This window comes from Carica papaya, chromosome 5 (assembly GCF_054855325.1).
Source record: "Carica papaya isolate Zhongbai chromosome 5, ASM5485532v1, whole genome shotgun sequence".
In the NCBI taxonomy this organism is placed as follows: Eukaryota; Viridiplantae; Streptophyta; class Magnoliopsida; order Brassicales; family Caricaceae; genus Carica; species Carica papaya.
The window spans coordinates 37,148,950-37,174,545 of NC_142313.1; the positions used below are offsets into that span (position 1 = coordinate 37,148,950).

General features: G+C 37.3%; 1 long non-coding RNA gene across 1 annotated transcript; it reads right to left on the reverse strand.

The window, feature by feature from the left end:
- Window positions 1–6,176: 6,176 nt before the first annotated feature.
- On the reverse strand, window positions 6,177–6,960 carry LOC148266058 (uncharacterized). Its single transcript, XR_015819400.1, has 2 exons — window positions 6,703–6,960; window positions 6,177–6,583 (listed from the first exon to the last, which is right to left on the reverse strand). It is a non-coding gene; the product is annotated as an uncharacterized LOC148266058 (long non-coding RNA).
- Window positions 6,961–25,596: the final 18,636 nt, after the last annotated feature.

Here is a 25,596-nt window from a genome sequence, read left to right on the forward strand (position 1 = left end):
ATTTTGATTCACGTAGAAAAATTTATGAAATTCGAGACCCGTTAGGAGGCGTAGTAGATAGTACAATATTTTAAAAAACAGATTCGGATAAGGATCCCTCACCCTATTCTTTGTTACAGTAAATTGAAGATTAATAATCAATAATTATGTATTTTCTAAAAAATTAGAAATATCTTTAAAATAATTATAGGTTACTAATGGAGTCGGAACTGGTTAGTTCATATTTGTCCTAATTTCCTGCTTATTTTTCTTGTACAGCCTAAATTACTTAATATTATATTGTGAACATTTAAATTAATTGTTTTTATGACCTTCTCGATTATTTGGTTTATTTGATTTTTCCTGCATTATTTAATTGGTTATCTAGTTACTTGATTATTCGGTTATGTTAAACTATATCGTTTGCTTAAATACCGTTTAATTAATCGGTGAATATGAAACGAGACGTTGGTATGATTTGGTAGTTGTTTGGTTGATGAGAATCTAAATAAATGAAAGCTTACTGGGCATCCTGGGAAAGGGTGGACATACCTGGTACATAGGAAACTTTACCGTGGATATTACCTCAGTCGAATGGGGCTGAGAAGTCCTATACCGGAAGCATTTTCGGAGATATGGTTGACCCTCATACAGGACGAGGTATCGAGGCGATGTTGTTTTTGGCGCCCATTACCGGACGGGATATGGAGACGACCGGGTTAATTGTCAAAACTTGATACTGTGTCTACGAGTAGAGGAATATCCATATGAACCCCTAAGGGTCCTAGTAAGTAGGTTAAAAGGAAGAATTACTGATCTTATGTAAAAAATTAAAATGTCACTTGGTTATTTGTTTTCATAACTTTTTTTTTTGAAAAAATTTGTAACGGTAAATATAAAATAAAACATTTTAGAGTTAAATGTATTAGCTTAAATCAAGGGCTCCATTAGTTATTTTGTAATTTTTACCAACATTTAGTTTTTTGTATCAGTGATTAGTGTGATATTCTTACTGGGTTAGTATAGCTCACTCTTTCATTAATTATTTTATATCAAGAAGACCAAGATTCAGATCCTGATTAGCGAGAGAGTTGTGAGTAGTTCATCTCTTGGACTCCCTTCAAGTGCTAGTGGAGGTTAACCCCTATGATATCTATTTATTTGTTTTTAATTATTGTTTATCTTTTTTAAAGAAACAATATATAAGAGACATTCCCGTATTCCTATTGGGCATTCCAATTTACTGTGTAAGGAATGTAAATCCTAATTTTATTATTTGCTTCCGCATTAAAGATATAAATTCATGTCATTTAAAGTTTCGGGTCTTTACACCATTAATTTTATAGTTAATTTAAAATTTAAACATTAAGCAAAATAAAATATAATCTGAAATAGTATTTTGACGTAATTAAAATTCAATGATAAATACAAAATAATATTTGACAATAGTTTAAAATTTAATGATAAATACAAAATAATATTTGACAATAGTTAATTTTATATTTATAAAATACTAACACATTTTTGACATTCGAAAGTGCAACAAATGTTCAAGGAAATTGAAGTGAACTTTAAAACATCAAGGAAAATGAAAAGTGAAAGTTAATTCAAGTACGAAATGTAAAAATTTTATTTTTTATTTTCTATATAATTAGATTATTTAATTTAAAGTTCAAAAATTATTATTTTTGCATTTTATTCTAAATTTTCTTTGAGATTTGAAAATCTTGAAAGCTTCATTTTAGAATGTTTGTCCAACTTTTATGCTAATTTTAATTTGATCCTTGTGATTTAACTTTTTCACTTTAGTATCTTATGGTTTTCATATTAGATATTCAATATTTTCTAGTTTAGTTGTTAAATATATACATGAAGGGTATTAGCAACGAAGAAAATTTTGTTATGTGGTCACTCACAAGCTGACACATGGCACCATATTAACTAAACTGATTAACTCAAGAATTAACGATATTAGTCAAAATCAATTCTAACTAAAAAACATTAAATTAAATTTAAAAACAAAAAAAAAATCTCTGATTTCTAAGGCAACAAATTCTTCCTTTTTACTTCTCCTCTTCATCATTCTTCGTTTCCCCAAACTTTGTCCGCATTTAATCAAGAATGGTAAGTTATTTGTTGGCACCTTTCTTTGTCATTTCTCTTCTCTTAGGTTTTCGGAACCAAGATAGAGAAAACCGTAATCAAGATGACCTTTGTATCTTCCCTATATTTCCTTTCTGCTTAGGGGGCTTTCATTTTGACCCAACAATTGATTCTCAATGTATATCTTTTGCTTAATTAAATTTTAGTTTTTGCTTGGGGTTTCCTTTTTTAATTAAATTGCTTCTCCATGTATATCTTCTGCTTAATGTATATCTTTTGCTACAAAAGCATGATACTTCAACATACCTAATGTCACACAATCTTTAACTGATTAGCATAATACTTCAAATCATTTAATGCTACAAATCATGAACGCATTGATTCTGTATTTGATAATCCACTAACTTCTAAAGTAATATTTATATGGTTAATGTATATCTTTTGCTATAAAAGCATGGTACTTCAACTCACCTAATGTCACACAGTCTTTAACTGATTTGCATAATACTTCAAATCGTTTAATGCTGCAAAGCATGAAGGCGTTGATTCTGTATTTGATAGTCCACTAACTTCTAAAATAATATCATATGATTATTTTTATTAATACATAATATGCAATTAATTAATTCATAATTTTCCATGTTTGTTGATGTATTGTATTGTTATAATATTTTTAATATCATTTTTATTTAAATTTGGAATAATTATTGAAATAATTTTGAGTTAAAAATGAATTAATTAGTAAAATTTTGATGTTGGTGATATTGTTAAGAAAAGAGCAAAAAAAAAACTGAAAATAGAAGAAGAAGCCTAAAACCCAAGCCCAAATATTGAACAACCCATCCTAGTAGCCACGTCAAAACCAAAAAAAAAAAAAAACAGGGAAAAATAATTACAGAAAGCAGAAGAGGAAAATAAAGAAGCGGCTGAAGAGAAAAAAAAGAAAAAGAAAAAGAATCAGCTAAGAAAGAAAAGGGGCTCAAAAGGAAAAAAAGTTCAAAAAAAAAAAGAAAGAGAAAACCCCATCTCTTCTCTTGCAGCGGCCTATTAAAAAAGGGAGGCAACAAAAAGGAAAAAAAAAACAAAAGAAAAAGAGAGAAAACTTGCAAAGAGAGAGAGATGGGAGCTAGAGAGAGAAAGCAGCAACCCAATCTGCGAACTTAGTGAACGCAAGCAGAGGCGAAAGGAAGCAAATGCGGTGGAGAGAGAGAGAGGAGCTGAGAAAAATTTAGTAATTTTATTTTTAATTAACTTAGTTTTGGGCAAACAGATTTAGGATATTATGATGAAATCTGAACGTTAGCATTTGAGATTATTCAGATGTTTATTTTTAATTAATTACATGAGTTATTTTTTTTCAAATACACTTTGTGTTGCTCAAACCACCATGTCTAGCTAAATTTCTTTCGTTAGAGTAATTGTCGTAACCTGAATCAAAGGTAAATTTGCTTTTTAATTTTTTAGCTTTCTCCTTATTGCAATTTAACATTATTGAACTTAATTAGATTGTGAAAATTTGTCGGTTCATAGTTTTATATGCGATTGATGGTTTTATAATTACGAGGGTGAAATTTTATCAATTAAACATATAGTGTTAAACATTAATAGAGACTTGAATAAGAGTAATATAGTCAAATTAACGTGGATCAATTAAATTATTAGAGATTTAATTGAATCAAATTAATAATTGTTATAAAAGGTTAACAGTTGTTAATTGATAGACCTATGAAATAATAGAAAGAAAACCGAAAGTATATTAGAATATTTCGACCATTACAGATTAGATTAAATCGATTGCGAAATCAAAACGTGAATATATCCAAGATTCATGTTAATCAATTACTCTAGTGCGTTTTCGTTGATAAGTTTTTCTCAATTTAATTATTCTGCTTTGATTAAATTATTTAAATGTTATTTCCTGCATAAACTTAATTTTGATTTCTATATAATAATATAATTTTTACAATTTTGGTATTTGGTACGTAATATCTGTGATATGATATTCTATTCATCACTTTATTATTTGAACAATTTCTTACACTTGAGAATTCACCTGTCGGTTGTTTATGATTTAAAATTTGTAACATATGAAAATATTTATATGTTATTCATCTGCATCATAGTCGACAATTTATATTTAAGCCAAATACTACATATGTTGGAGGGGAAGATGCGTTTGATTGTTAAGATGAAGATTACTTAGTTTTATTTACATTTAGAGATTTTTTTAATATCTTGGTGATTATAAAAGATGTAGAATTATTTATTTCATCCAATCTAATTTATGTTTTGAATTAGAATAAACTAAAATAGGTTCAAATAGTGATGTTTATTTTGTGAAAGAGTTTGTCATAGGAAATATTGTTGAGCTATATTTATCAACAAATTCTATACTTTTAAATGTAATGTATGATGATGACGGTAGAACGACAATATACACCCTTTAGAATGTGGACATGCATGAGTGTGAGAATTTGGGTGATGTAAACATTCACAGGGGTGAGAACTCGGGGACTGCAAACATGAATGAGGATAATAATTTTTTATTATTTTAAGGTTTAGATGGTTTTTAATTTTTTTTATATAAATTTAATTATTCAAGTTCAGATCAAGATCAGATTAGACCATAACTAATTTAATTTAATTTTATTTAATTTAGACTGAGCAACTAGGTATAGTTTGTCTTTTCGGTCCATAATGAACTATGCACAACCTAATAACTAAAATTGCATACATGTAAAATAAATTTAATCGTATAATCTCTTAAAATACTAATAATATGAAAAAATATTAATAATTTTAAATAGGAAAATAACTTTTGTGCTATTTTTATTGTTTTGTTTAAACCCCCTATATTTTGTTCTTCTCTTTTTAATTAACTCTTATATTTTAAAATTTTTTTCCAATAAAAAATTTTCTTTCAAAAAGTTTATGTAACTATTAAATCAATGTCACATGTGCACGTCATATAAGGTTGACTTCCTCACTACTAAAATGATGAAATAGAGATTTTTTATATCGTGTTCAATGTTAGCAACACCTACTAACTAGTCAACGTTACACCAAACCAATGAAGTAGAGATTTTTTTCTATGCCATGCTCCATGTCAACAACCTTATACCATTTCACAATTGACGTAATTTTTCGCTCACACAAACTTGAACCCCTCAAATTAAAAATTAATATTTTTCTTCTACACCACTGAAGACAATGAAGTAAAGATGGTAATAAGCAAGATTTCATCACATAAAAATTCTATACTTCTTTAAATTACATGACAATACTTTTTTAAGTTGGATTTAATTTCAAAAATGTATATAACTCCTCTTTTTTATTCTCACCCATATATGTAACGATCTGCTTTCTCTGCTGAGAAAGAAGTGTTACCACATATATAAAAACCTAATAAACACGCATCAATATGCTAAAATTTTTAATTCAATCATCCACTGTATGCAGTTACAATTTGTGAGTCTCACAAAATCCTTAAGTTACATTATGATAACATATTTAGATCTAAAGTAGAAAATAAAATATCTAAAATTAATAAACATTTTTCAGAGTCTTCATTTGACCTTAAATATGCTCTTGATTCGAACTAATCTGCTCTGAGGGGGTGTGAATTAAGGTGAGCTTCATGGGCTCAATAAAAAAAGGGTAGTGCCCATACAGAGGCATGCAAACAACCAATCATACAAGTTTTAGGAAAACAAATGCTGATTTTAAAGCAAAATACCCAAACATGGAAAATAATACAACAATAACAAAGTTTCTCATTCTTCATTCCACATATCAGTTTCTTTTTCCTTTGATATTGACCTCACATATCCCAATCTCATATTCATTAACAAATTATCATTAGAACATATTCATAATCGGAAGCTATACATATAAATTATATGCGAATGATTCCGTAAAGAATGAGAAATGAGATTTTTTTGATAAATGGGAAAAATTTTAAAAATAGTGTTTGTGGATGGAAATGAGGGAAAGTCTACAATACCTGGGTTGAATCAGATATAATTTGAAGGATTTTGTAGGTTTATTAATAAGTGTCATGATCAGAAAAGATTTATATTTAAATACCATACACATCCATAAAAACACATCACATTTATGTTCGGACAACTTGCGTTCTCATGCATAAACACAGTTACATCTTATCAAATATATAACCAAATGTAATACATGTATTAGATCAATTCGTTTCTCTCTTCCGTTTGATATTTAGAGTTTCACATACCTTTAGATTTCACAATGTAATGCCTTTTTAACCAATATTATTTAATACATAAGGATCCCCTCTATATGTGAATACTCAAATATTTCCATAGCCAATAAGTAATCGTTAGTTATCCTCATACCCCAACCCATGTGGGCGCCATAATTATCAACCATCCTCATACCCTCAACCCGTATAAGTGTCATAACCAGTCGATCGCCACCATACTCTAACCCGTATGGGTGCTGCTGTTATTCCATATGTATAATAGGGTTTGCCCTGCATAACCAAAATACAATCATTATATAATCAAAGCACAAATGTGACCATCAGCTGCCCCAGACCACAATCCATTTGAGCGCCATAAACACCTACCGTATGAGTGCCATAAACCATACCCTAACTCGTATGGGCGCCTTTGTTATTTTGTATCCACAGTAAGGTTTGTTCTGCATAACCAAAACACAATTATTATATAATCAAAGCAAAAATATTCCAATGTTATATCTGTGATATTTATTTTACTAATCAAATTCCAATGTTGTACTTTTACTTTTGTCCTTAATCTTTTTGTCCTTAAAATTAAGAAATCATCCGTTTATTTAGCTTCCAATTTTGTTTCTCCATTAATTTTATAGTTAATTTAAAATTTAAACATTAAGCAAAATAAAATATAATTTGAAATAATATTTTGACGTAATTAAAATTCAATGATAAATACAACATAATATCTGACAATAGTTTAAAATTCAATGATAAATACAAAATAATATTTCGCAATAGTTAATTTTATATTTATGTAATACTAACACATTCTTGACATTCCAAGTGCAACAAATATTCAAGGAAAATGAAGTGAACTTTAAAACATCAAGAAAAATGTAAAGTGAAAGTTAATTCAAGTATGAGGTATCATGAAAGGATCAAGTCATGTAGTAAGATTAAAAAGCAAACTAGTTATCTGCCCTTTGGTATGTATGTCTCTTAAGGTCTGCCCTTTGGCATGTTCTTTGTAACCGACATTGGGGAACCACCATGACCCACCATGGAGGAGTCGGCTTTAGCCACACTCACAATAACAGATGTAGAAGAGGGTGGCTAGGATATCGTTGATATTGCACTGAACCCCCATGAATCCTATGATTTCTATTTGGTTGGACGGTTTCTAACTAAAATGGTTGTCAAATTCAAATTCATGTGAAATAAACTGGCCGGTGTGTGGCGTAATGGTCCCGAAAATTTAAAAAGAATTGCATATAATAATTTTAGTGCGGAAGCGAAATAAAGGTTAAAATTAACATCCCTTACATGATAACTCAAAAATACTAACAAACATCACAGAACAAATTTTCTGAAGAAAATACGAAAAATAGAAAAAATAAAGGAAATTAATAAGTATCTAGGGTCTACTCGTAGCCTTCTTGCGGATCGGGCTCGGGAACCGGGTCCTCATGATATGAAATTGTTAAATAAATGGTGAGCTACACTACCCCAGTAAGGATATCATAATATATCACCGTCACAGAAGCAAAAGTTGATAGAAAAATCAAAAACAACCAATAGAGTACAAATTTTAAATAAATTCATTTATTAATAATAAAACCATTTACCATTTACTTACCGCAGTGAGATTTATAAAAACAACCTATGCAAACAATAACATTATAAATATCATGAATTCATATATAATCTGCAACATAGCATATATCGTACACGTGAACCCTTTCCATTAACAATCTTAATTCCAGGACCATCCCCATACCCTGTCCGGTATGAGTGCCAAGACATTAAACCTCAATACCTCGTCCGGTATGAGGGTGAAGCGGGTCGTTCCCATACCCTGTCTAGTATGAACGTCAAATGACCAAGTCTCCATACCCCATCCGGTATGAGACAACGTTCATGGTAGGATTCCCTATGAACTCAGTCCGTCCACCATCTCCTAAGATATCTAATGAGGCTGTCATCTTATCCATTTATCAGATCACATCCCTTTCCTGTTTATCCTTAATCTCCGTTACCAAATTAAACACAATCACATAAATAATGAACATGTACCCGGTAATACAATCATATCTTAAATCCCAAATCACACAGTGGTCAAGTAATACAGTAATACATGCATTTAAAACTTTAAGACCAGATACCATCATGCATTTAAACTGTAAAATAAATCAACAGGAATCAACAGAGAATAATGTCCGGTTTCGGGCTCCATTAGCAATCTGTAATTAAATATGAATATTTATCTAACCTATACAAAAGACCGTATTATTATTTATTCAAACTTCACATCTATGACAGGAAATAGGGTAAGGGGTCCTTACTTGATTTGGCGCCAAAAATTAGATGGTTACTGTGCTTACGGGCGGTCCCTAAGTTCCCTGAATTAAACGCGCTTACGGTACCTACAAGTATCCCAAATAAACCCATTAGGCTCATTTTCTTCTCCCTCAAGTACGGGTCGGCTGGATCAGGCATTCGGGTCTTCCCGATGGGTCTCAGTCGGCCCATCTGCAGGGACTTGCGGCATGGGCCGTATGTTCTTCTCAGGTGCGATGCCTACTAGCCCACGGATTGAGCCTAGCAAGCGGTGTAGCAGGTTAGGTGACTCAGGTTTCCCCCTCACGGGTGCCTCTCCTCCATGTGCGACCTCAGACACACCATCTTCGTCGAGTGTGGGCTTTTTTACAATTCTTCAAGTTCATTAATCTTACTTGGGCCTTTAAGTCTTTTAGCTTGAACAAACTTGGCCAATCTCTTGGAATAATCTCAATTAGGAAAGTAATCCGGAATGAAATTACTTTCATATTCTGGGCATTCCTCATTGATGTTATATTGCATCTTTGGAACTATTTTTTGATTTTCTAGGATCACATCATCTCCCCCTTCTTTAAAAAATTTGTTCTCGAATCTGGGCCTTCATCACAAGGGAAAAAGATTAGTGATTGCAATAGAAAACATATCATACCTCCCAGGTATGTTTGTTTTATTGTTTATGCACTTCATGACTTGATTAACAATTCTTTTGGGATCGGGATCAAATCTTTGTAGCCCACTTATCATGATAATTATCTGTAAGAGAAAAACAATACGAATATGCAAAGAGTGGTTAAGGTCAAAATGAATCTCCCTATAGGTAAGGACAATCAAAATTACATTTTTATAAGAGATATTACTTAACATTGTGTCTTTATGATCAAGACACTTGTTTGTTTTTGCTCTATGTTTTTCTATTAATAGACAATCTTTAATTTTCTGTCGGGCTTTTTTGATGCTTAATGGACCACTAGTTTCTTTTTCGACCTTCTCTATCTCTTATGCTCTCTTTGAGTATTCATGAAAGGACTGTTTAATTTTAACATGATCTTCATGTGCCTCTTTTGGTGATAAAGGCATAAGAACATGATTCAGACCGTCCTTTCACAATGAGTATTAGTTGGCGCAACTGCTATGTTGTACCTGTCTGTCAAACTGCCAAGGTCTCCCAAGTATCAAGTGAGTGACATGCATAGGTACGATATCACAACATACCTCATCGTGATGCTTGATGTATGTCAACCTGGGCTTCACCATATTCATTCAAACACTTTAATCGATAGAGATTCGAATGCTTGATGTATGTCAACCTAGCTCTTTCCATGAGTAGAGTGCTTGCCACATTAGTATAACTACCACTATCAATGATCATTCCACATACCTTACCATTGATAAGGCATTATGTGTGGAAAATATTCTCCCTCTACTCGTTGCCTTCACTCATAACTTACACGTTGAGAGCTCTTCAGATAACAAGGAAATTACTTTCACATAATGGAAGTATGTCACTTTATTGAAACATAGTGAATTTCCCTACAAGGTAAAGGTTATTGAAAGAAAATCTCTCCCTTGCCTTCACTCATGTTTACCTCAGAATCTCTCAATTGACCGTTTCTTCTGTCGAGTTGAGCATCTGGAATCGAAATCACTTGAATCAGATTTGCATGTTAATCCTTACGACACAACAAAGAACCCTAAAAGGATCTGATTTCTATGGAAGCTCATAAACAAGTACATAGAAAAAAGACTAGTGTGTTTTTTATGTGTTAAACAACTAGAATCGATTAGTCACTTAATTTTTTTATAATGGAATAAAAGTAAAATAAAAGATAGAAATGTAGATCACAAAGAATGAAAATTCGAACTGATACATAGGAATCCGATCAATCCCAATGGATATAACTGGAAGGTGTATTTACCTATACTACCCCTAATTTGTCAGCTACCCCTACAACCGGTCAAGTTTCTTCATGCAATGTTGATGCAGAATTACAGAAATGTAATTCGAAAATTAAACGTTAACAATGTGCGGAATGAAAACAAAAGTTTTCGCTCACACCTGTTAGGTAACGTACTTTGCCTTCGATTTCTCAAAGGATTTCCAGTCACCAGTTAGGCAGCTATTATGCTTTTGTGATGTAAAATGCAAACAATATGTCAATTGCCTTATGAGGTGCAATTGGAATATTTTGGGTATTTTTGATATATATAATATTTTTTAATAATAAACACGAATTACTTGAATTGAATAGATAGGTATGAATTGAAGCAGGATGCAATACGAACAAATCAAAAATTAATTTGAATTGTTAATGAATAAAATGTTAAAAACAAATAAATATATATTTAGATTTTTAGGAGCCTAAGCTCTGATACCAAATGACGCGTGAGGGCATGGGGAGGATCGAATCAACTCCTATAACCCACTTAATATTGAAACTATAATCGCCTAGATAAACCCCTCCCTCTAATTGGATCTATAATCTTAAAAAAAAAAAGCAAAAATAAAGAATAGGGAAGTGAAACAAGGAAAAGAAAAACACCACGGACTTACCGATAAGTTGATCCTCGATCCTTTGCTCAATAAGACTTCTGAAGACTCCTGTTTTTTGAAGAACTTGAATAAGCTAATTTAGCAGAAATGCTAAAAAGAAGAAAAGTCTAAGCTTTCATGAATTCTCTCAAATTGACTGTAATTGGTTTTTTATAACCTATGGGGAGAAACTTATTTATAGCCTTTCCCGGACAATCCAGATGACTACAAGCTCTTGGAATAATTTCATAAAATGATAGTCTAAATAAAACTGTATCTAAATTTAGGATAACTATACAATAAAATAATTATTATATCTCAAATAAATCAATTAAATAATCCTAAAGGATACACTTATAATAAAATAATAATTAAAATATCTTAATACGTATCCCATTTGAATTCCATGTAAAAAATATGTGGAAATTCCATTAAAATAATGAGATAAATTGTAGCGCCCGGGGAAATTGAAGAAGAGAAGAAAAGAAAAAAAAAAAAAAAAAAAAAAACGCCCGTGCCACGTCAGCAGACCCAGTCAGCAGTCCTGGCCAACCAGGATCTACCACGTGGCAAAATCACGTCGACTGGGGACGGGCCACGTTGGCGATCCGCGTGCGCGCGATTGGATGGCCCAGATCAATCGCGCGCACGGACGACCCAGATTTAATCGCACGGACGGCCCAGATTTAATCAAAAACGGACGACCCAAATTAAATCAAAATGGACGGCTGAGATCAAAAGGCAAAAGGGTATAAATAAGACCCCCACACCAGACCCCAAACCCTAGCCGCCTGCCCTCGCCGGAGAAGACGAACCAGAAGCCGGCCGGCGCACCGGAGGGATTTCCGACCGCCGATCGAGGTAAATTTCATACCCCCGACTCGTTTTTCCACGCTGATTTCCCCAGTGGCCAAATCGAAGCCAAAATCCTGGCCAAACGGCCAAAAAATACAGCCGAAAGCCAGCAGTGCCGCCGCGCCCCTCCTCGGTTTTTGCCTCCGATGAGGCCCTTCCCGACCTCCGTTTAATGCAATTTTTATATCACCGTGATCACCATTCTTTTCTCTACAGGTTGATCAGAGCCGAATCACCAAAACACGAACTTCACCGGAGAGCCACCGCACCCGAGAGCACCGCCACCGGTAAGCTTCGGTTTTTCGTAAATTTTCGGCCCCCCGAGGGCCGTAGGGTTGTTTTATCGCAGGAACCAATGCGAGTGTGGCCGAATTCGGCCGGAAGCAGCCGAAAACGGCCAACCCGAGGCGAACCGCAGCTGCAAGCGGCGGCGCCGACGCCGAAGCACGGCGGAGCCGCCGTGCTGGAGTTGCGATATTGGCCGAAAGGGGCCCTAGGCCTAATTTGGGATTTTTTGGAACACGTGCAGGTACCAGTAGTGCGTTTCAGTTCCCCGAGAAAAATTCAGGAAAGATTAGGGACAGCCTGCAAGCGCACTGTGAAGCCGTGTTCGGACCCCAAAACGAGTAAGGACCCCTCACCCTATTTCCTATCACGGTTTTAAAGTTCAATAAATGATAAAACGGTATTTCATGAATCAACGAATATGTGAAATTGCTTAAGGTCGCTAATGGAGCCCGAGTATAGTGTGTTTGTCGGTTAACTGTTATTTGGCCTGTTTACAGTTTTAAATGCAGTATGAGATTTGATGTTTTCATTTTATAGTTTCGTGTGCATATTCTACTGTTTTATTGATTATGGATTGAATGACCGGGATATTGATGCTGTATGTTGTCTGTTTGGCATAAACTATCGTTTTGCTTGTTTGTATGTGATTGATAATGCTGACTGAGGGAAAAGGAGAATGAAAGATTATGTAAATGGAAATTGTATACTGTGGTCAGCCTGACTAGATATCCTGGGAGATGGTGGACGGACCGGGTCCGTAGGGAACCCTACCGGGATTGTGGTCTCCCATACCGGACGGGGTATGGAGATCTTATGTGTTTTGGCGCCCATACCGAACGGGGTATGGGGACGGCCCGTTTCACCCTCATACCGGACGGGGTAATGAGGTCTATGGTTTGGCGCCCATACCGGACGGGGTATGGGGACGGCCCTGGAATGGATTTCAAGTGTTAAGGATTAACGGGTAGCATGACCCCTATGGATCCCCATGGATACTAGTGGGCTGGTGAATTAGGAAAATATGTTGTGTAACGATTGAATTACGAAAAGTTTGATAGGTATTATGTTATACAGTTCATATATATGTTTTCATGATGATGATGATGTTATTGCTTTTGTATATTGTTTTATGAATTTCACCGAGGTAAGTGAATGGTAAAGGTTTTATTATTAATAAAAGGATTTGTTGTAAATTATGCTCCATTGGTCTTTTTGTGTTTTCTACCCACCTTTACCTCAGTGACGGTGAGATATCGTGATGTCTTTACTGGGCTAGTGTAGCTCATTCCTTATTTAATCATTTCATATCAAGAGGACATCATTCCCGAGCCGGTTCCGCAGGAGGACGACGAAGGGGACGCCTAAAGACTCCATAGTCACATTCGTAGTTTTTACTTTCAAGTTTCTCCTTTAGGTAGTTTGATCTTTTATATTTTGTGAGCACGTTTTTGGTTTTAGTGTAAGGGATGTTATTCAAATTTTGACTTCGCTTCCGCATTTGATATTTATAATATAAAATTTATTTTAAATTTCTGGGGCTGCTACAGTTGGTATCAGAGCCGCATTTCCTCGGACCCATCCCTTACACAATAGTGCCTTAGAGAAATACTCACCGATATATCGTTACTCAATCATTCCTTGTGAATGCAGGTACACGGGAATGAGGAGAGGAAGGCCCCCACTAAACCGAGCGGCCCCAGATAATCACTTCGGGAGGATTTAGATAGACTATTCGAGATAGTGGAGGTTCTCGCAGCTGCCCAGCGAAGGCAAGAGGAGAGAAGGGAGTTACCGGGACCTCCTCCGCTAGCGCAGGTTGAGCCCCCGCTACAGCAGGCTGATCCCGAGCCACCCCGGCAGGAGCTTGTTCCTCCACGGTACCACCCGGCACCACAGCCGCGGTACGACCTGGTACCACAGCCACAGTATAAACAGGTGCCGCCACAGCACATTCCAGTGCCCCCACCACATCAGCAGGCGCCACCACAGGGTCCCCCAGTTCACCCTCAACCGGCCCCAGTCCCTCTACCTCGGGACCCCGCTCCCTCCTTGATCGACCCCGGCTTCATAGAGAGGTATAGAAGACTGAACCCTTCTACTTTTTCAGGGGATCCTCTTTCGAAGAGGCCCAATACTGGCTGGCAGAGACCGAGAGAGCTTTCGAGACCTTGGGAGTAGCTCCTGAGCAGAGGGTTGCCATTGCCTCCTACATGCTGGTAGGGGAAGCAGTACGCTGGTGGGAGCTCAAGCGGGCCACCTTGCCTGTACCAGTTACTTGGGAGCAGTTCCTAGCAGCCTTCCATGCGGAGTATCTCCCTAAACACATCCAACATTTAAAGGAAATGGAATTTGCTCAATTGGTCCAGGGAAATATAACAGTGTCGGAGTATGCCCGCAAGTTCCTAGAGCTGGGCCGACATGCCCCGGAGACATTGTTGGATGAGGGCCGAAAGGCCAGGAAATTCCAATGGGGTCTCCGCCCGGCGATCAGACAACACTTATTGGTGATGGAGCTCGAGACATATTCGGCAGTCCTGGCAAAGGCGCAGATCATAGAAAAGAGCTTCGACACCCGCCCTCAGCTAGCGGGAAGTTCCCGACCCTCAGCCCCGCTCCGCAGGCCAGCGCCTACCATGCCTGTCCAACCCAGTAAGAGGCCCAGACCTGCCGTCCAGGCCCCTCCTCAGGCTATGGGGGCAGCACGTGGGAAGATCTGCCAGTACTGCGGCAGAGATCATGGGGACCGACCCTGCTACCGCCTCAACAACACCTGTCGCATATGCGGCAGTGCCCAGCACTATGCGAGGGAGTGCCCTAGGAACCAGAATCAAGGGAGGCCTCCAATCCAGGGCAGAGTTTACAACCTTACCCAGAAGGATGCCGACGCAGACCCGGATGTGGTACATGGTATGTATACTATCTCTGGCCACATTGCTCATGTTTTGTTTGATACTGGTGCATCACATTCTTTTATTTCACATGTTCTTGCTTCCAAAATTTGTGTATCACCTGATAGACTTGATTCATTATTGCTTGTATCTACCGCTGGGGGGGAGACATTGCTAGGAGAGGTTGTCTACAGGGCATGTGCCATGGAGATAGCAGATAGGAAATTGAGGGTAGACCTGATAGGGTTAGACACAGGGGATTTTGATGTAATCCTAGGAATGGATTGGCTAGCGGCGTATCACGCCACCATAGACTGCTTTAACAAAAAGATTGTATTTAATCCTCCCAACGAGGAGCCATTTACAAGTTAATAAAATTATTCGGTACTGATTTCCCCTAATGGCAAATTCTTTTCTTCTTAATTCCCAGTGCCTTAATATTGTATTTTCTCTAACTAGGTAAACCCAAGAAAGAAGTTTATATCCAAGAGATTTCAGTAGTCCGAGACTTTCTAGACGTATTTCTGGATGAACTGCCCGGTCTACCAGGGGACAGAGAGGTCGAGTTCACCATAGATTTACAGCCAGGAACCCAGCCCATCTCGGTAGCTCCTTACCGAATGAGCCGCATCGAGATGGAAGAGCTAAGGAAACAAATCACTGAGCTACAAAACTGTGGCTTCATTAGACACAGCATTTCCCCATGGGGTGCCGGGGTTACTTTTGCAAAGAAAGGGGATGGAACGTTGAGACTGTGCATTGATTATAGAAGGATAAACAAGGTAACAATTAAGAACAAGTACCCTCTTCCCCGGATTGATGACCTTTTCGATCAGTTGCAGGGTGCACAGGTCTTTTCCAAAATAGATCTACGATCAGGTTACCATCAGGTAAAAGTGAGAGCCGAAGACATCCCTAAGACGGCATTCTGAACCAGGTACGGACACTATGAGTTCCTGGTTATGCCGTTTGGGCTAACCAACGCCCCGGCCATCTTTATGGATCTAATGAACAGAATCTTCAGAGAATTCTTGGATCAATTTGTCAACGTGTTTATCGATGATATCTTAGTCTACTCAAAAAGTAGGGAAGAACATGCTCATCATCTTGCCCAAGTCCTACAGGTACTCAGGGAAAAGAAGTTGTATGCGAAGTTGAGCAAGTGTGGATTTTGGCTCGAATAAACCGCCTTCTTAGGACATGTTATATCGAAGGAAGGGGTGTCGGTGAACCCTGAAAAGGTTGAAGCGGTACTTGGTTGGGAAAGGCTGACAACAGTTAAGGAAATTCGCAGTTTTCTAGAGATGGCAAGTTATTACCGCCGGTTTGTCGAAGGGTTCTCTAGTCTAGCAGCTCCTCTGACCCGACTCACAAAGAAGAATGCAAGGTTTGAATTGAATGAGAACTGCGAGAGGAGTTTTTCAGAGTTGAAGAAGCGACTGACTACTGCACCAGTGCTGGCTCTACCGAGTGGATCAAGAGGGTACACAGTTTATAGTGATGCCTCCTATCTAGGCCTGGGTTGTGTCCTAATGCAGCATGGAAAGGTTATAGCATATGGGTCTAGACAGCTAAAGAATCATGAGAAGAACTATCCTACCCATGACTTGGAGCTTGCCGCAATCATACACGCCTTGAAAACCTGGCGCCATTATTTGTATGGAGAGACCTTTCAGATCTACACCGATCATAACAGTTTGAAGCATATCTTCACTCAGAAGGATCTCAACATGCGTCAGAGAAGGTGGATGGAACTCCTCAAGGACTATGATTGTGACATCCTATACCATCCAGGTAAGGGCAACGTGGTGGCCGATGCCCTCAGCAGGAAAAGTGCAGGCACCCTAGCCCATCTGATGGTTTCAGAATGTAGGTCCATTGGGGCTACACAGCAGGTTCGCCTGCGAGACCTGAAGAGAGTCACATGTTTGGGCCACCTAGCAGTCCAACCCGAGTTAATCCAAAGAATAAAGGAAGCCCAGTCAGTCGACCCCGCCCTAGTAACCCGCAAGAAGAATGCAGAACAGGGAGTGAGCTCAGAATTTCAGATCTCTGCTGACGGATTGATTCGTTTCAAGGACAGAGTGTGTGTCCCAGACGACAGTGAGTTAAAAAGAGACATCATGACAGAGTCCCATAGTTCAAGGTTCGCCATGCATCCAGGAAGTACGAAAATGTACCAAACTATGCGACCTCGGTTCTGGTGGAATGGGATGAAGAGAGATATAGCCGACTTTGTATCTAAGTGCTTGGTATGTCAGCAGGTCAAAGCAGAACATCAATGCCCGGGCGGGTTACTTCAGCCTTTACCGATTCCAGAGTGGAAGTGGGAACACATCACTATGGACTTCGTATCGGGACTACCCAAGGCACGATCGGGACATGATGCTATATGGGTAATTGTTGACCGACTCACTAAGTCTTCCCACTTCCTGGCCATCAGAATGACTAATCCTTTGGACAAGTTGGCAATAATGTATATCCGGGAGGTAGTCAGACTGCATGGAGTTCCAGTAACAGTGGTATCCGACAGGGATCCCAGATTCACTTCTCGGTTTTGGAATAGTTTCCAGCAAGCTATGGGAACAAAGCTGTCTCTTAGTACTGCTTTCCACCCCCAAACCGATGGACAATCAGAGAGGACAATTCGTACGCTGGAGGATATGCTCCGAGCTTGTGTCCTTAACTCCGGGGGCCATTGGGACGACCACCTACCCCTGATAGAGTTTGTTTACAACAACAGTTACCAAGTAAGCATCGGCATGGCCCCATACAAGGCGCTATACGGGCGTCCGTGCAGGTCACCGATCTATTGGGAAGAAGTGGGCGATAGAAGATTGTTTGGCCTGGATTTGGTAGAAGAAATCATGTCCAAGATAGTTAAGATCAAGAAGAACATCCAGACAGCTCAGAGTAGGCAGAAGAGTTATGCTGATACCCGGATGAGAGACCTGGCCTTTGAGAAAGGCGACCGGGTGTTTCTTAAAGTCACCCCCTTCAAGGGAATTAGTAGGTTCGGCAGGAGGGGAAAATTAAACCCCAGATATATTGGACCCTTTGAAATCTTAGACAAGATTGGTACCACTACCTACAGACTTGCACTGCCTCCTGAGCTCTCCCGGGTTCATAATGTGTTTCATGTATCTATGCTACGTAAGTACAATCCGGACCCTTCTCATGTCTTGGCTCATGAACCGCTTCCACTCCGAGAGGACTTGTCTTATGAAGAAGTACCGGTCGGTATCACGGATCGAGAGAGCAGAATACTCCGCAACCGGGAAATATCATTTGTAAAAGTCATGTGGCAGAACCACACGCCCAGGGAGGCCACCTGGGAACTGGAATCAGAATTTAGGGCCCAATATCCCCATCTGTTCGATCAAGAGTAACGAAGCAAATTTGGGGACCAAATTTCTTTAAGGGGGGGAGAGTTGTAGCGCCCGGGGAAAATTCAAGAAGAACAAAAAAAAAAAAAAAAAAAAAACGCTCGTGCCACGTCAGCAGCCATGTCAGCAGACCCAGTCAGCAGGCCTGGCCAACCAGGACCTGCCACGTAGCAAAACTACGTCGACCGGGGACGAGCCACGTTGGCGATCCGCGTGTGCGCGATCGGACGGCCCAGATCAATCGCGCGCACGGACGGCCCAGATTTAATCAAAAACGGACGGCCCAAATTAAATCAAAATGGACGGTTGAGATCACAAGGCAAAAGGGTATAAATAAGACCCCCACACCAGACCCCAAACCCTAGCCGCCTGCCCTCGCCGGAGAAGACGAACCAGAAGCCGGCCGCCGCACCGGAGGGATTTCCGACCGCCGATCGAGGTAAATTTCATACCCCCGACTCGTTTTTCCACACTGATTTCCCCAGTGGCCAAATCGGAGCCAAAATCCTGGCCAAACGGCCAGAAAATACAGCCGAAAGCCAGCAGTGCCGCCGCGCCCCTCCTCGATTTTTGCCTCCGATGAGGCCCTTCCCGATCTCCGTTTAATGCAATTTTTATATCACCGTGATCACCATTCTTTTCTCTACAGGTCGATCGGAGCCGAATCACCAAAACACAAACTTCACCGGAGAGCCGCCGCACCCGAGAGCACCGCCGCCGGTAAGCTTCAGTTTTTCGTAAATTTTCGGCCCCCCGAGGGCAGTAGGGTTGTTTTATCACAGGAACCAATGCGAGTGTGGCCGAATTCGGCCAGAAACGGCCGAAAACGGCCAACCCGAGGCGAACCGCAGCCGCAAGCGGCGGCGCCGTCGCCGGAGCACGGCGGAGCCGCCGTGCTGGAGTTGCAATATTGGCCGAAAGGGGCCCTAGGCCTAATTTGGGATTTTTTGGAACACGTGCAGGTACCAGTAATGCGTTTCAGTTCCTCGAGAAAAATTCAGAAAAAATTAGGGACAGCCTGCAAGCGCACTGTGAAGCCGTGTTCGGACCCCAAAACGAGTAAGGACCCCTCACCCTATTTCCTATCACGGTTTTAAAGTTCAATAAATGATAAAACGGTATTTCATGAATCAACGAATGTGTGAAATTGCTTAAGGTCGCTAATGGAGCCCGAGTCTAGTGTGTTTGTCGGTTAACTGTTATTTGGCTTGTTTACAGTTTTAAATGCAGTATGAGATTTGATGTTTTCATTTTATAGTTTCGTGTGCATATTCTACTGTTTTATTGATTATGGATTGAATGACCGGGATATTGATGCTGTATGTTGTCTGTTTGACATAAACTATCGTTTTGCTTGTTTGTATGTGATTGATAATGCTGACTGAGGGAAAAGGAGAATGAAAGATTATGTAAATGGAAATTGTATACTGTGGTCAGCCTGACTAGATATCCTGGGAGATGGTGGACGGACCGGGTCCGTAGGGAACCCTACTGGGATTGTGGTCTCCCATACCGGACGGGGTATGGAGATCTTATGTGTTTTGGCGCCCATACCGAACGGGGTATGGGGACGGCCCGTTTCACCCTCATACCGGACGGGGTAATGAGGTCTATGGTTTGGCGCCCATACCGGACGGGGTATGGGGACGGCCCTGGAATGGATTTCAAGTGTTAAGGATTAACGGGTAGCATGACCCCTATGGATCTCCATGGATACTAGTGGGCTGGTGAATTAGGAAAATATGTTGTGTAACGATTGAATTACGAAAAGTTTGATAGGTATTATGTTATACAGTTCATATATATGTTTTCATGATAATGATTATGTTATTGCTTTCGTATATTGTTTTATGAATTTCACCGAGGTAAGTGAATGGTAAAGGTTTTATTATTAATAAAAGGATTTGTTGTAAATTATGCTCCATTGGTCTTTTTGTGTTTTCTACCCACCTTTACCTCAGTGACGGTGAGATATCGTGGTGTCTTTACTGGGCTAGTGTAGCTCATTCCTTATTTAATCATTTCAGATCAAGAGGACATCGTTCCCGAGCCGGTTCCGCAGGAGGACGACGAAGGGGACGCCTAAAGACTCCATAGTCACATTCGTAGTTTTTACTTTCAAGTTTCTCCTTTAGGTAGTTTGATCTTTTATATTTTGTGAGCACGTTTTTGGTTTTAGTGTAAGGGATGTTATTCAAATTTTGACTTCGCTTCCGCATTTGATATTTATAATATAAAATTCATTTTAAATTTCCGGGGCTGCTACATATGATAATAATAATAATAATAATAATTGTGAAAAGTTTTAAAGAATAAAAATTAGTTGGGATAAAATTCAAAATTCCTACACGATCTTAACTCCGCTCACTCAGAATAGTAATTCGCATGTCAGCTAATTAAATGAGACTGATATATCATATTTTTAGTACAAAATGGACTATTAAGTTTAACTAAAATCAATTGAACATTAATTTGTAACTCAAAAATAAGAAAAATTTAAAAATGAAACCCAATTCATTTATTAGTATAACAAAAGTACACGTCTAAACGATGAATGTACTTATTACATATATATTAAGTAACTTTCTTGCATGTCTCGTAGGAAAATGCCGATCATCATTTGGTCTTGAAATCTGTAACATTTATCAGGTATTATTACTACAACCATTAGTAAAAGAAAAATGACGTGAGAAGGAATAAAAAAATACATATAAAAAAGATCTATCAGGTTATATATTAGTTAGTAAACTATCTAAACATAAGTAATAGACTTTAAATCTAAACATAGTTAGTAAAATATTTTTGCATTTCGTTATAAATTTTATTTGAGATTTGAAAATCCTGAAAGTGATTATTTTAGAATGTTTATTAAATATTTAGGTTAGTTTCAGCTCGACCCTTATGGTTTGATTTTTTTTTTTTCACTTTAGGACCCTATGTTTTTCTTTTTGTTAACAATTTAGTACTTTGTGATTTATTTGTTGAATATATATATATATGTGAACATTGTTATTAAGAAAGAAAATTTTGTTACACGGCCACTCCACAAGATGACACGTGACACCAGAAAAAGTAAAATGATTAACTTTGACATTAACAACACTAATTAAAATTAATCATAATTAAAAACATTTTGATTGATTTTGAAAACAAAAGAAAAAATAATAATTCCTTGCTTCGAAGCCAACAAATTCTTCCTTCTTTGCTTCTTCTCTTCTTCATTATTCACTTCTCCAACTTCCTCCACATGAATAAAAAATTGTAGGTTAGTAGTTGGCACCCTTCTTTGTCATCTCTGCTTTTTTTTCTGACTTTAATAATCAAGGTAGAGAAAACCCTAATAGAGATCACCTTTGTGTCCTCCCCTCTACATTTTGTTTTTGCTTAGGGTACTTTCACTTTAACCTAATAAATGTTTCTTAATGTATATCTTTTCTTAATTAAATTTTAATTTCTACTTAGGGTTTTCTTCCCTGATTAAACTGCTTATTTATGTATATCTTTTGCTATAAGTGGGTTGGGCCGAAACATTTTGGTCTTTTTTCAATAGATAAGGATTGGGTTGAGGTTTTTCTTTGAGTTTTGTTTTGGGTTTGGGTCATATAATACTAATAATACTAACAATTGTGAAAAGTTTTAAAGAATAAAAATTAGTTGGGATAAAATTTAAAACTCCTATACGATCTTAACTCCGCTCACTCAGAATAGTAATTTGCATACGTCAGCTAATTAAATGAGACTGATATATCATATTTTTAGTACAAAATGGACTATTAAGTTTAACTAAAATCAATTGAACAACAATTTATAACTCAAAAATATGAAAAATTAAAAAATGAAACCAACTTGTTTATTAGTATAACAAAAGTACACGTCTAAACGATGAATGTACTTATTACATATATATTAAGTAACTTTCTTGCATGTCTCATAGGAAGATGTCGAACATCATTTGGTCTTGAGATCTGTAACATTTATCAGGTATTATTACTACAACCATTAGTAAAAGAAAAATGACATGAGAAGGAATAAAAAAATACATATAAAAAGGATATATCAGGTTATATATTAGTTAGTAAATTATCTAAACATAAGTAATAGACTTTAAATTAGACTTATACAATTTATTGAATTTTTTAAAAAAATAAACTGATAACGCTTAGATGATCTATGAACTCATTTATATTCTTTAAGCAATATTTGATAAGAACATATTACCGGATGACAAAAATGTTGTGGGTTGATCATGAGCATCTACCGTACATTGGTTTAAACATGCAGATAAACAAGCCCCTCGGAATCTACCCAAGCATTTGCTCGAACATCTTCGATAGCAGTCTTCGTCAACTTTGGCTTCCATAACCACGATAAGAAGAAGCAACAGAACGCTGATAATCATACCTCTACCCATTTTCTTATATCTGATGTTTTTACTTCAGTATGTTTATTATTTATAGAGCTTTACTAGTACTTTACCAATAAAATATATTTAATGTGCGGTTGTTTCTTCCATGTAAAACTAGAATTCCCTTCACTTTTTTCTTCACAATACGCAAAAGAATTTTGTAACCGGCCATAAATTTAATATTATAATTTTACGATAATAAATTATGTGTAACGTTTTCATAATTAAACAAATTAAGTAAGAAAGTATCCACTAAGAAAAAAACAAATTAGATGTCATATCTTTGCTATAAATGCATTGAATTTATTTATAATTAAAAATAAAATTCATTAAGTGATGTCTAAAAACAGATTGAATTCATTAAATAAACAACTAAATAATTTTGAAATTAATTATAAAAATGATCAATTTAAGCATTTTTTTAGTAATAATAATGGTATAATATGTCCAATGAAGTATTAAATAATAATTTTAGGAGAAGAATATTGTAGAAATCTCTATTTTATATTTGAGATATTTTTAATTGATTTCGTATAAAATAAAATAACTTCAATCAATCTGTGAATTATATTCTCATATTACAAATTAAAAAAGTTTAGATTTTTACTTAAAATAATATTAAATGAGTCTAAATTTTTCTTTTTTTGGGGTTACAATTATAATTGTTATATATCTGGTTCCTAATTTTTGCTTCTATTTTCGTCCTTAACCTTTTTGTCCTTAAAATTAAGAAATCATCCTTTTATTTAGCTTCCAATTTTGTTTTTGCATTTGTAATACCTGGGCCCAAAAACTGGCCCGGGATAATTCTTTTTATTTAAAAAAGTTATCTAAATAATTAATTTAACATAATTTTAATTTAATTTTGTTTAAATTTTTGGAAAAAAACGAAATGTGGACAAATTTGAAAATTATTTTGGGGAAAAGGGGTGAAATTTTGACTAAAGGGGGTATTTTTGAAAGAAAACTTGAAAACAGGGAGTAAAATCGCAAAAAGAGAAAATTCAGCCACGTGGGACAGCCAAATCAGCAGTCACTGCAAACTAAAGCACGCCGCATGGCAAAACACACTGACATTGGCGCCATGTAGGCGATCCGTGTGCTTGGCGATCCGACGGTCTTGATCACGTTCTGCGTGTATGAACATCTTAGATGCATTCCCTCTTTATTCGCGATCGGACAGGCGAGATCAATCACGATGAACCATTTGATTCGCCCACATAATCGGCCTAAACAAGACAGAATCGGATGGCTCTCCTCGCTCCACGTCGACACCGACGGACGACCCAGATTGATACGGGATGAGTATTTAAACATGCGTCTCATGGAACCCTAACCCTAGTCGCACCTACCCTCGCTAGAGAAGAACCAGACATTGGAGATGAAGATCGACCAACGGCTACTGCCACACTGGAGGCAACGTCGACCTCCAAAAAAGGTAAAAAGTTCCCCTTATCGTTCAAATTTTGATTTTGAGTCTCTCTGTGGCCATATCGGAGCAAAAGGGACAATGGGTGAGCTGAAAATCGTGGGCAAAGCCCGACGGAGCCGCGGCGGCAAAAACCCTAAAACCTCATTGATAAACCCATTCTCGTTTCTTTTTTTACATAATTTTTTTACTATTATGTTCACCGTCCTTTTCTTTGCAGATTAGCCAAAGAATAAACCTCAGCCAGGTCAAAGTGAACCGCCGTCGTGGGTGGAGGAGCCGGCACTGGAGCATGGCGACATCGTTGTGCCGAAATCTTAAAATTGGCCAGAAAGGATTTTCAACACTAATTTTAGGCTTGAGGTATTTTTAGGTACGTGATGAGTATTTTGATTCCCGTAGAAAAAATTCATGAAATCTAAGACTCGTTAGGAGGCATAGTAGTTAGTACAACATTTCAAAACATAGATCCGGGTAAGGATCCCTCACCCTATTCTCTGTTACGGTAAATTAAAGATTAATAATCGATAATTATGTATTTTGTAAAAAATTAAAAATACCTTAAAAATAATTATAGGTCACTAGTGGAGTCGAAACTGGTTAGTTTATATTTGTCTTGATTCCCTGTTTATTTTTCCTATATTGCCTAAATTACTTACTATTATATTGTGCATATTTAAATTGATTGTTTTTATGACCTTCTCGATTATTTGGTTTATTTGGTTCCTTCTGCATTATTTAATTGGTTATCTGGTTACTTACTTATTCGGTTATGTTAAACTATATCGTTTGCTTAAATACTATTTAATTAATCGGTGAATATGAAACGAGACGTTCATATACTTTGGTGGTTATTTAGCTGATGAGAATCTAAATAAATGAAAGCTTACTGGGCATCTCAGGAAAGGGTGGATGGACCCGGTACATAGAGAACCCTACTGTGGATATTACCTCAGTCGAACGGGGCTGAGAAGTCCCATACCGGAAGGATTTTGGGAGATATGGTTAACTCTCATACTAGAAGGGGTATCGAGGCGATGGTGTTTTTGGCACCCATTACCGGACGGGGTATGCAACGGCTGGGTTAAATGTCAAAACTTGATACTGGGTCTACGAGTAGAGAGATATTCCTATGGACCCCCAAGGGTCCCAGTAAGTAGGTTAAAAGAAAGAATTTATGATCTTATGT